The 13,225-nt window shown below is 43.5% G+C and overlaps 1 long non-coding RNA gene across 1 annotated transcript in view; it reads left to right on the top strand.

Annotated features, from left to right (window-relative positions):
- The window catches only part of LOC102014104, a 44,717-nt gene that overhangs the window by 11,603 nt on the left and 19,889 nt on the right, over positions 1-13,225 (top strand). The gene's annotated exons all lie outside the window — the stretch shown is intronic.

Below are 13,225 nucleotides of genomic sequence, written 5' to 3'. Positions count from 1 at the left end.
AGATCACAAGTTCAAGTCCAGCCTGGGCAAATTTGGACTTAGCAAGACTCTGTCTCAGAAAACAGATTTTTAAAATAATGAATAAAAATAGTTGAGAATATAGACCCTGGATTCAATCCCCAGTATCAGGAAGAAAAACAAAACAAAAAGACATTGGAAATATAGGTAAAGAGTCCTAAATAAAAGCTGCTTCTCTTGGGGCTGGGGACTTAGCTCAGCGGCAAAAGCACCTGCCTGGCAAGTGCAAGGTCGTGAGTTCGGTTCCCAGTACCGGAGAAAAACCAAAAAAAAAAAAAAAAAGCTGCTTCTCTTTTAACAAATATCTGATTCAGCCAGGCATCGTGGTGCACACTTGTAATCCCAGCACTCGGGAAGCCGAGGCAGGAGGATCGTGGCAAGTTCAAGGCCAGCCTGAGCTACAAAGTGAGCTCAAGGAAGAGACCCAGGAAATGATATGAAAGAGATTGCCTGAACTGCATAGCAAGACTCTGTCTCAAAAAAAAAAAATCTAATTCAAAAGAGGTAATTGCATAAATGATTCAGTCAATCTAAATGATGGAAAATATCTAACAACACTGACCCACAACCACAGCCCATAAAACTGTGATGAAACAAGATATTTCGGGCTGGGGTGTGGCTCGGCAGCAGAACACTTACCTACGACTTGAGCTCCTGGTTCTATCCCAGCAACAACACCAAAAAACTACTTGTCCTTAGCATACAACTTGTGGATACCCTGTCTGGTGGAAGACTGTAGGAGCTACTCAGTCATAGGTAGATTTTTGTGATTCTCCCCTGACTAGAAAAAATGAAGCATTTTAAAGAAAATGAACAAGTGAAAATCTAAAGGCACCTCACTCATGCTCTCCTGGGGCAAAAATATAGCTTAAGTGACTCTGAGCTTAAAAGACCTCGGAGAGTGATTATTTTTCAGTCATAAAAGGATTCTGATTGTTTTGCTTGGGGGATGAATATCTAGCTAGATACAAAAACAGTAAAGGAAAGATGAAAGTTAGTATTCCTAGCAGGAACTTGAGTTAAACCCTGTGTGTGTATTCTTAGGAGAGAAAGAAAAACCACCTTAGAGAACTGCAAATTTGGTAATGTTGTTTTCAACACTACGAATGCCTGTTTCTTAAAAAATTCAGTAGGAATAGCAAAATGGAAATGAACCCCTTGCATGGTTTTTACTTTTTCCTGTTTATTTTTCAAAATTCTCCAACAAATATTTTATCTCTTATAATCACAAACAATCTAATATCCATTTTAAGTCATCCTTGGGAGACCCAGGAAGCGATATGAAAGAGATTGCAAGCTACTAAGTACAGTGGGAAGAGTGAGAACGGTCTCTTAGGATAACCACGAAGCTAAAATCTGAAAGTTTTTACAGGTGGACCGAACAGAGATTCAGACTAAAAGGAATTTTTTAAAAAGAACAGACCTGCAAAAGTATCAGACATGATAAATCCTGGCACATAGAGGAAGGATGGATCTAACTGACTGTATTTACTGAACACCCACCAAATGTCAGGCACAGTTCCAAGTTCTTAATTTCATACGATTCTCCCTAAAACTCTAAAAGCGTTTTCCTGTACCAGGCATGGAAGCCCAAGCTTGTAATTCCAGCACTTGGGAGGCTGAGGCAGGATAATCACTGTGAGTTCAAGACCAGCCTGAGCTACAAAGTGAGCTCAAGGCCAGCCTGAACTGCATAGTGACACCCAGTCTCAAAAAGACAAAAAATAAAATAAAGTAAAATAAAAATAAAAAGTATTTTCCTAAACTCCTAGAATAAACAAATCCAATAATCACTACACTACGCTGCTTCTTATAGAATAGATGATCTTGTTCCAGACAATATTTTCATCAAAGATTGTACATTAAGGCATAGAACACCCATCATTAAGCTTGGAGGTGTAAATGTACAGGAAAACATCAGGTTATATGCCTTAAATATTTATAATTTTATATGCCAATTATACCTCAGTAAAGCTAAGAAAAAAATTGTGGGTGACAGAAAGCTGAAAGAATTTTCAAATATATGGGATAATAGGAGAAAGATTCAAACTGATCTTAGAGGACTAGGATAGATGGACTAAGTAGAACAATGTGAAGCTAAGTGGATACAACTATAAAAATCTGGAATACAAGAACAATGGCTTGGCATTTTGGCAATAATGCTGGTTTTTAAAAAAGATACAGTGGGGTTTTTTTTTCTTTTTTCTTTTTTCTTTTTTCTTTTTTTTTTTTTTGGTCTTTTTGAGACAAGAGTGTCCCTTCACAGCTCAGGCTGGCCTTGAGCTCACTTTGTGGCATAGGTCTTGAACTCGCAACCATAGTCCTGCCACAGCCTTCCGAGTGCTGGCATTACAGGCGTGCACGCCCGGCACAGTGGGTTTACTCTGACAGTAGGTACAGTATTAAAATAAATGAATACATAAATAAATAAAAATGCTTTACTGACGACAGAACCATCCGCAGTAACAGAACAGCTAAAATGCAGTGGGTGCTGCTGCTACCCCGCTGGAATCCAGTCAGGCTCATCTGAAACATTATCTTCATACTTTTTAATTCGTGATTTCACTTTCGAAAGACCAAGGAGCCAAGGAGGAAGCGTACACGGACGCGGGAAGTCGGAAGCGTGTCATCCGCGGAAGGTTCGTTTAGAAAAGGAAAAGAATTGAGGATGACGTCATCTTCATAACAAAGGAACTGGCTAGTTTTGTACTCAGGAACACGTGGGATTTCAGCTCTGCTGAGGAGCTCAGCAGCGCTAAGTAGACAGTAAATGGGCTGCCTCGGGAGGTAGTGAGTCCCTGGTCACTAGAGGAATGCAAGCATAGGGTAGGTGCCCATTTGGCCAAAACAGTTCAGAGAGAGTTGAAAATCACATGTCTGATCGAGGTGATCTTTGATTTTCTTTCCAAACCTAAAACTGAGAGAAAAGTTCTCAGGGAAGAGATGGTTTTGAGTCAGAGTCTGAAAAGAAAAAGACTTGGAAGCCGAAAGTGGCGGCGCATGCCGATAACCTTAGCACTTGGGAGGGAGGCTGAGGCAGGAAGATTGCCACGAGTTTGAGGCCAGCCTGGACTACACAGTGAATTTAAGGGCAGCCTGAACTACATAGCAAGACCCTGCCTCAAAAATTATGAGGGAAGCACAGAGGTTTGAAATACAGAGTTGTCCAAGAAACCAGAGAAGGCAACACGACCGTGTTCCCAAAGGAAGATTGAGGAATCAACCGAGAAGACACAGAGCCAGTGAAATAGTGGAGCAGACACAACATGGCTTAAATATTTATAACAGACCTGGGGACGCATCGCTGTTTGTTCAGCTAGTGCAGTGTGCACAGCACTGTGTGTCGGGGAGTGTCTTAGCTACTTGAGTCCTTCCTGAGACGAAATACCTAACATCCAAGGTTTAAGGAGGGAAGGTTGATTTGGCCCACAGTTCGTGGAGGTTTCAGGCTGTAGTCAGCTCTCTCCAAGTCAGGGTGGCATTGCAGAGGGGCATGGCGGAGGAGAAACAGTCCATGGTGGGCAGAAGGCAGCAAAGCAAAAGCAAGCAAGGGGCCAACAAGCAGCCTTAGCATTTCTTTCTGCCCCTTTTTATATGCTATCTAGGCTTACCAGGGTTCAGGGGGTGCCAAGCTACTCAGTGGCCTCATTCAGTAATCACACACCCTTCATCCAGCATCACGCACTCTAGATTCAGCCACCTCTCAAAAGCCCCACTTATAGCCGGGCGTGGTGGCGCATGCCTGTAATCCCAGGACTTGGGAGGCTGAGGCAGGAGGATCATTGCAAGTTCGAGACCAGCCTGAGCTACACGGTGAGCTCAAGGCCAGCCTGAACTCTATAGTAAGATGCTGTCTCAAAAAGATAAAAAGAAAAGAAAAGAAAGAAAAGAAAAGCCCCACTTATGACTGCATGAAGCTGTGGGCATCATCTAGACCCAAACTGTAACAGGCAGTAACCAAGAAAACCATTGTCTGCCTGGATGAGCCTCTAAGGGGATCGATAACTCAAGAACTCGTGTACAGAGACAAATCAGGGGTATTGCGGGGAGGGGAAAGATTATTGTTCAAGGCCTTGCTTGGCCAGGGGTGCTCATACTGTGACAGAGGCAGGGCGAACATCTGCACGCATCTAACCCTGCAGTCAGGAAAGAAAGGCAGACCTCTGGCTTCGGACCGCGTGGATAATGAAGCGTCCTCGTGGCAGGTGTCTTCTTCAGCGCTGTTCAAATGGATGAGATATTCTTGTCTCAGAAAAAGGGGGCAAGTAAATCCAGCAGGCAAGGAAAACGGCATGCGTGCCGGGTTAAAGTCTGTGCTGTGGTGTGAGATCATGAAGATGTCTATGAATAGCACAGACTTTTTACTTTTTCCCAAGGCTTTGAAAACAAAGAGGAGGACCAGGGATAGCTCAGCGGCACCGCGCCTGCCTGGCAAGCGCAAGGTCCTGAGTTCGATTCCCGGTACCAAAAAAAAAAAAAAGAAAGACAGAAAACAAGCAGGAGACAGGAGCCTGCGACGCTGCGCAGAATTTTTTCAGCCCATCATCTGATGGAACCATCTATAAGAATTCCAAATGCTGATGCCGGGCGTGGTGGCGCATGCCTGTAATCCTAGCACTCGGGAGGCTGAGGCAGGATTGTTGCAAGTTCGAGACCAACCTGGGTTACAAAGTGAGCTCCAGGCCAGCTTGAACTGCATAGAGAGACCCTGTCTCAAAAAGACAAAAAAAAAAAAAAAAAAAGAATTCCAAATGCTAAAACATCCCTTGGCAGCCAGAAAGTTTATTTTCTTACTGCGCGCCAGCCCTTTATCTCAACTCTCACAGGTTGCCTCTTTGGATGAAGGCAGTCACTGGAGGTCGGCCCTCTGGCCCTCAGCGCGCACGAGTAGGATTTACATTAGGAAGGAGATTCAGCACAACGAGCGAGGTCCTCCGTCCAGGAGCAGTCAGAACAGCAGGCGGCGCGGAGGCAGACGCGTGGGTGGGACTCCGACCGAGCGCCGGCAAGCCAGGCAGCCCCCAGGAGCAGGAGGAAGCAACAAAAGAAAAGAATAGGGGCTGGGGATTTAGCTCAGAGGCACAGCGCCTGCCTGGCAAGCCCAAGGTCATGAATTCGATTCCCGGTGCTGGAAAAAAAAAACAAAAAGAAACAAAAAAGTTCCTCCCGCCCCCCCCCCCGGGGGGGGGCAATAACAGCCATAATAAAAACCATCTGTCGCAGCCACACTGCCTATTTTATTGAAAGCTTAAGGCCATTTTCAAAGTATAGCTCTTGTTCTCTGGGTGGGATTTTCAAAAGGAATACAGTGATCCCCCCGGAAATTCTAAATATACTTCAAACTCGGGTTTTCTGTCCACAGCTATGAAATCTAGATTTTGGCATCGGCCTGCTTGTGCGTGCGCTGCTTTCATCCGTGTGTGTATTTGGTGATGTCCATTCAGTGAGGGTTTGTAGAGAACTGTATTACACACTCATCCATTTTCTAAGCCCTACAGACACAGAGATAGAGGGGCATCCTTTCGTGGAGCTCAATTTCGTGGGATATATAGACAACAACCAAAACCACAAGGAATATATACATATATATGTCTTTTTTGAGACAGGGTCTCTCTGTGCAGTTCAGGCTGGCCTTGAGCTCACTTTGTAGCCCAGGCTGGTCTGGCACTTGCAACGATCCTCCTGCCTCAGCCTCCTGAGTGCTGGGGTTACAGGCGTGCGCCACCACGTCTGACTCACGGGGAATATAAATAACTGTGATTAAAATACAAGCATCAGGGCATGGTTTAAGTTAAGGGTCAAGAAAGCCTCCTTGGGATGGTGGTATCCGAACTGCAGAGGGAAGGATGCCCGGGAACCAGACATTGACAGTGCAGAGGAGATTCCCAAGCAGGATGAGGAGCTGTGCCAGAGCCGGGCGGGAGTGAGCTCAGCGTGTCCCGGACCACGAATCAGATCGATGTGGTGGAGAACTCCTGCTCGAGGACTTTGCCCCAGGAACTTCACAGGGAGATTAGATTCCACATGCAATGGCCGTAGATATCTCACAGTATATATTACCCTCCGTGTCTTTTCACCCACTTCTCCACTTCTCCGGAAAATCCAAGGGCCGTTACTGTCGTTTGCGTTTATTATGATGCCTAGAATGACAGCATGCGGGATAGTGAAGAAGAAATAGCTCACAGTGTGTGATCCATGTGTGCAGAAAGTGTTAAAGGATGCCTCCTTCAGAAAGCTGCATTCAAATCAGTATATATTCCTGGCACTGAAGATAAACCAGAGTATGTGTGAACCTATTTTGCATGAGTGTGCTGTACCGCGTAGGAGCAAGGAAGTGTCTTTAGCACTTGGATAATCCATCATCTTTTCTCTCTCCAACCTAGAGCACTGAAACCACTAGATGGCACCCTGTCCTTCTTCTGTTTTACCTTTCTTATTTGATTTATTGTATTTTTCCCCTCTTTAAGGAAATCCTTCATGAAGAATTTTTTTTGAGACAGGCTCTCGCTATGCAGTTCAGGCTGGCCTTGAGCTCACTTGGTAGCCCAGGCTGGTCTCAAACTTGTAACAATCCTCCTGCCTCAGCCTCCCGAGTGCTGGGGTTACAGGCATGCGCCACCACACCCAGCTCATACAGAATATTGATAATGGAAATCATTTCTCTTCTCTGTATTGCCTTAACTATGTTTTTTTTTTTTGGTACCAGGAATCAAACTCATGACCTTGTGCTTACCAGGCAGGAGCTATGCTGCTGAGCTATATCTCCGGCCCTGTATTGCCTTAATAGAATTAGTAGTCTCCTTATTCACTAGGGACGCATAAATATAATCAACCTAACTTCAAAATACTGATGAAGCCAGGCATGGTGTCACACACCTGTAATCCCAGCACTGAGGAGGAAGAGGCAGGAGAATCGTTGAGTTCAAGACCAGCCTGGGCTACAAAGTGAGCTCAAGGCCAGCCTGAACTGCATAGTGAGATCCTATCTCAGAAAGACAAAAAAAAAAAAAATACTGATGGAATGCATAATGTATGACAGGACCTCTACCTCTGCTCGCCACAAGACAGGTTGAAGGGATTAATGTCCTCTGCATTTCATTCATACATGACTTTGTGGCTCTTTTCTTAGTGGTCCTAATCTCTCTTCTTCATTTTCATTAGTCTTGAGTTTCCAAAATCCACCTGCATGTCCTGCAAGTAGCTCTTGGCTTCATCCCTTCCTGTCTATCCCTATTGCTAAACGCCTAAAACATACAGAGCTAAAACCTCACTCTGTGATCTCTCCATTATCAATTTTTCCATTCTATCGTGAACATGAAAATGAGATTGATATTCTCAAAACACTGCTTTCTCATATCATTGTATGATTGAAGACCTTAGCCAGGTGTAGTGGTGCACGACTAATCCCAGTACTTGGGAGGCTGAGGCAGGAGGATCGTGGTGAGTTTGAGACCAGCGTGGGCTACGAAGTGAGCTCAAGGCCAGCCTGAACTGCATAGAGAGACACTGTCTCAAAAAAAGACAAAAGAAAAAAAAATGAATTACATGAAGAACTTGTTTTCCTCTTGCAATAGCATTTGAACAGAGGCTAAACTCTCCTTGTGGCATTCGATTAGTTCAGTTATCCTTCAACTAACCAACTTTATCTTCTCCTGCAATCTCACATAAAAATCCCTTTCCAATCACCCCACATAATCCTTTGCAAAACATGATTCTCTTAGGGTGGGTTGTGATTTGTTTGACTGGTTGGTTTGTTGATTGTCAGTAAAATGTTAGGGACATTTCAGATATTTTTCTTGTCATTATTCCCTAATAATACAATGTAACAACTATTTACAGCACTTTAACATTGTATTGCTGTTATTAAAAAATCTAGAAAAGATTTAGTACAGGAAGGATGTATGTGAGTTATACAAATACTACATATTTTGAGAATCTTCAAATTTGGCTGTCTGCAGGGAGTCCTACAACCAAGCCTTTGCGGATACTGAGGGACAAGTGTATTTACCAGTCTATGTTATATTTGCTACGGAAGGAAGGATAGGAAATAGATACCGAGTGCTGAGAAAATCCATTTGTGAGTGAGAATCCTTGGGACTAGAGTGATCAGAAGCCACTTGGAGCATACGGTGTGGCTCCAGCTGGGAAGAAAAGGAGGAATAGGATTTGGATATCGCTCTGAAAAGATATGCAAAGGGTCACGTTAAGAGGTTAAGGAAATCAACTGCTTTCATACTTCTTGCCCAAACTGTGTTTTGCCATCTGACTTTTAACCAAAAGCAAGGTTTTTGCTTTATTTTGTTTGGCTTTTGGGTTTTTTTTTTTGTTGTTGTTATTGTTGGTCTTTTTGAGACAGGTCTCTCTATACAGTTCAAGCTGGCTTTGAGCTCACTTTTCAGCCCAGGCTGGTCTCGAACTCACCATGATCCTCCTGTCTCAGCCTCCCGAGTGCTGGGATTATAGGAGTGCACCACCGCGCCCGGCTCCAAAAGCAAGTTTGTCTCTGTATTAAATTTGGGGTTTGCTTTCCCGTGTCACCACAGAAGCCCAACAAACTCTCCAGGCAGGGACCTGGTGATGCAGCAGGAAGGGCTGGCCTTGGTCTGTTGAGCTACCTCACCCCTTGTCTTCCTGTGGCTTTGACAACAGTAGAGACAGTGCCTAAAATAGCACTGTGTAAATTCTTACTTTTATCAGTACAGTTCACGCTCACAGTATACGATGCTTACTTTCACCACGGGCATTAGTACATGTACATACCGCATGTCTGTACATTTCCCTTCCCCTTTCTCCTCTCTCCTCCTTCCTTCCGTCTCTTGCACCCCTTCTCCTTTGCAAAAGATCTCTTTCTTTGTTTCCTATTATCTATTTTTATTTTGCCCTTTAATTTGTTTATGCTTTGGGTTTCTCACGTGAAAGAAGCCACGTGATATCTAAGCTTGTGCATCTGATTTATTTCACTTAACACTATGGCCTCAAGATGCATTCATTTTTCTACAGATGATTCAAATTGATCCTTTTTATGGAAGAGCAGGACTCCACCGTATATAAACACCACAGTTTCTAACCCATTCATTTCCTGATGGGCATGTAGGCCACCTCCAAGGTTTAGCTCTTGTAACTTGTGCTGCTGTAAACATAAGCATGATGTGTTGTTGTTAATGTGATGTTTTTAATTCTTTGGGGAGGACACCTCAAATGAGGACAGCTGGGTCAAATGGAATTTCTATTTTTGGTTTTTGAGGAATCTCTAAACTGATTTCTAGAGTGGTTATGCTGGTTTACTTTCTCACTAGCAAAACTGAAGCATTCCCTTCCCCCACAGCCTCACCAGCATCTGGTATTATTTGATGTCTTGATGATGGCCATTCTTTTGGAGTAAGATGGAATCTCTGTGTTGTTTTAATTTGTATTTTTCTAACAGCCAGAGCTGTTGAACATTTTTTTCGTGTATTTATTGGCCACTTGTGCTTCTTCTGAGAAGTGTCTATTCATTTCAGTGGTCCATTTAAATTGGGTATTTTTATTTTGAGGTGTCCAATTTTTTTGAGTTCTTATGTATTCCTGACATTAGTCCTCTGTTCAAGGTGTAGCTGGCAAAAATTTTTTCTCATTTTATAGTTCATCTCTTCACTCTCTTCATTGTTTCTTTTACTGTACAGGAGCTATTTAATATGATATAACCCCATTCTTTGATTCTTGATGTTTGGCTTTTTGTTTGTTTGTTTGTTTGTTTTGTTTTCTTCCAATACCGGAAATCAAACTCATGACCTCGCACTTGCCAGGCAGGCACTGTGCCGCTGAGCTAAATCTCCAGCCCCTCTTCATGTTATTTTTTGAGAACCTGTTCAGTGCTTATAGCAGAGGAGCACATTTTTGTCTAAATATGAAACTACCAAAAATTGATTCTTTTTAAAAAATATATTTATGTGTATAAAGAGAAAATATCCACACACAAACACACATACATATTTATGTATACATTTACAAAGGACTTTGGAAGCAACCAACGTTACTTGCTACAAAAACCAAGAAATAAATGTTTGTTTTGATTGTAGTCTGTTTTGTTGCAAAGATCATGAATTTGAATACATTATTAAATTTTCACTGAGGTGATCTAATATCAGCCAGCTTTATATTACTGTCCGGACTATTAATGTCGACATGATTTAGCAAATTCTGTCTCCACTCAGGGATATATCCTCTGGGTTGTAGAAGCATAATACCGACGAAAAAACAATGCAAACCCGGTCTTGGAGAAATAAACAGCATCTGCTCCCTGTGTTAGATGCTGACACGTCACAGAATAGCAAGTTTCCCTTTTCCTACACGCTCCTCTGCGCACACCGGCTATTTCCCCCTCCTAATACTGTGCTGGCCCGCTGCTCCCTCCGCCGTCTCTACGGTAGAGCGCGTCCGAGACCCCGCTTCTACGCGGCGGGGATGACGGGGAGGAAGAGTGGTGTCACCACCGATTCTTTAACAGTGCAATGGCTATCGTAGCCTCGAATCCTCACCCCAGAAATGGCAAGACCTCCGTGCAAGCTTAGAAGAAAACCAGAGTGGGGCAACTGCTTCGCCGGCAGCATGGGAAAAAAATCAAATGCGTGACCTCTGGTGTTAACTGTTAACAGTGCAACAGATATGACCCAGAGAAGAGAAGTAGAGTCTCTTGAGAGTTGTCTGTGGTGCTGAGGGGTTGTGTGTAATGTGTAGTGTGGTGCACACAGTACATTCTTGTCCTCTCCTACCTACTGTCCAGGTGCAGGTGCTTATTACAGTTTACAAAGACTGCAGCTTGGGCTGGGGTATAGCTCGGTGGCACAGCACCTGCCTGGCAAGCCCAAGGTCTTGAGTTCGATCCTTGGTACCAAAAAAGAAAGAAAAGAAGTACAAGGTCCTGTATTTCTTTTCAGTCTGTAACACAACGTGGCATTACAATCCGTGTTTCTCCCCAATAATGAAAATTATCAGTGCTAAAATTTTTGCCAGGCACGGTGGTGCATGCCTGTAATCCCTGCACTTGGGAGGCTGATGCAGGAGGATCGCTGCAAGTTCGAAACCAGCCTGGGCTACAAAGTGAGCTCAAAGCCAGCCTGAACTGCATAGAGACCCTGTCTCAAAAAGACAAAGACTGCATCTTGTGTTCTCCTTGACTTTATTCTCTTTAGATCACAGCACACATTAAGCAAGGCATTTGTTCAATTCATCCGTTCAGTCACTTATTCAATAACTATATACTAAACAAACAGGAAGTAAAACTCATCCTTTGGGGGTATTTTTGTATGGGGAATCGAACTCAGGACCTCGCGCTTGCCAGGCAGGCGCTGTGCCACTGAGCTATATCCCCAGCCCATATATGTACTGTTGTGTACATGGAAATCCCAGAGAAATTTTGGGAAGAATACATTTTAAAATCTTATAGATCCAATGGATTCCACTTACAGAAATCGTTCCTAGAGAAATATCTATAGCTGCATGCAGAGTTTCATTTATAAAATCTTTTCTGCAGCATCATTGGTAGTGATGAGAAATAAGAAAAAAACCTAAATGTGTGTGAGTTCAAGGTCAACCGTGAGCAATGGCAGAGTTGTACCTTTGACCGCAAGGCTGCCATTGATCAGAATGGCTTGACCAATGGGAACTGATGCAGGAAACCTCCGACATACCTCTGGAGCCTGGACAATACCCTCCATACCCACACTTCAAAATAGGATGCCTGCGGCATAGAAATTCCACAGCCAAGACTTGGTTCTCAACCTGTCTGAGCAGTGTCTCCAAAACTACCATTAGATGTAAAAGGAAAATGTAAAGCCCAAAATAAAACAACCAGACATTTTTACCAAACCAGCAGATTCTTAGACCTCCTTATTCCCTCACCCACCTCTGCATTGCTGTGGGAAGACAGGAAGACGGGAACCTAGTTCTCACCCCAAGTCTGGTATCTCATCTAGAGAAAGTGGTAAGGTCGTTTGAAAAACACACTCAAAGAAATCTTGCCAGGTGTGGTGGCGCATGCCTGTAATCCCAGCACTCAGGAGGCTGAGGCAGGAGGATCGTTGCGAGTGCCAGGTCAGCCTGGGCTACAAAGTGAGCTCAAGGCCAGCCTGAACTATATAGAGATCCTGTCTCAAAAAGACAGACAGACAGACAGAAAGAAAGAAAGAAAGAAAGAAAGAAAGGAAGGAAGGAAGGAAAGCTCAGGGGAATGACTCTGATAAATCACCCCTGTGACAAGTTACAGTAGAAAGATGTGAAGCTTCACTCCCTCAGTGTCTTTAGAATTGTAACAGTGTCTCCTACATCAGCCATGCTACAAGTATTTGGCATTTGCCTAGTACTCACTGAAAGACTGAGTAAGAGACGGAGCTACCGTTTCCTTTCTAGATACCTACGCTCTACTTTTGGGGCTCTGAAATTAGAAATTTTAATGATTGAAGTGTTAACACATTGCCTTTACTTGGTTTAGATTTTGTTTGAAGTCAGTGAGGATTGCTAAAAGTATAAGATCCAAGATTAGGTTTTTACATTAAAATTTGGTCCAATTAAGCTAGGCATGGTGGCAAACACCCGTGATTCCGACACTATGGAGGCTGAGGCAGGAGGATTGCCATGAGCTAAGGTAATCTTGGGCTACACGGTGAGTTTAAAGTCAGCCTGAACTACATAGAAATTAATGCCTGTTTTTAAAACATAAAAAAAATTGTTCCAATTGCATATCTGCATATCCATGTAATTTGAGACCATAAACCAAAGAGATTTTAACTTGTACCTATTATAGTCATGTCCAGATAGATATCAACATTCCCACTTCTTCCCTTAAGGAGATGAAACATACCTCTACTCAGCCGGGGATGTAGCTCAGTGGCATACGAGCCTGCCTGGCAAGCACAAGGTCCTCAGTTTGATTCCTGGAACAAAAAAAAGAAATATACCTCTACTCTCAAAGTTGTGTCCAAAAAACTCGCCACTGCAGCTGGGCATGTAGGTGCACACCTATAATCCCAGCACTCTGGGAGGCTGAGGCAGGAGCATCACAAGTTTGAGCCCAGCACGGGCAATTTAGTGACTCAGCAAGACCCTGTCACCAAATGAAAAATGAAAAAGGACTGAGGGTATAGCTCAGTGCAAAGCCACTGGGCTCAGTCTCCATTATTAGAAAGAAAGAAAAGGGAAAGGAAGGGAAGGGAAGGGAAGGGAAGGGAAG

The sequence above is a fragment of the Chinchilla lanigera genome, unplaced genomic scaffold, assembly GCF_000276665.1.
Source record: "Chinchilla lanigera isolate Chin_1 unplaced genomic scaffold, ChiLan1.0 scaffold00002, whole genome shotgun sequence".
Classification (NCBI taxonomy): Eukaryota; Metazoa; Chordata; class Mammalia; order Rodentia; family Chinchillidae; genus Chinchilla; species Chinchilla lanigera.
This window is presented reverse-complemented; position numbering and strand designations above follow the sequence as displayed.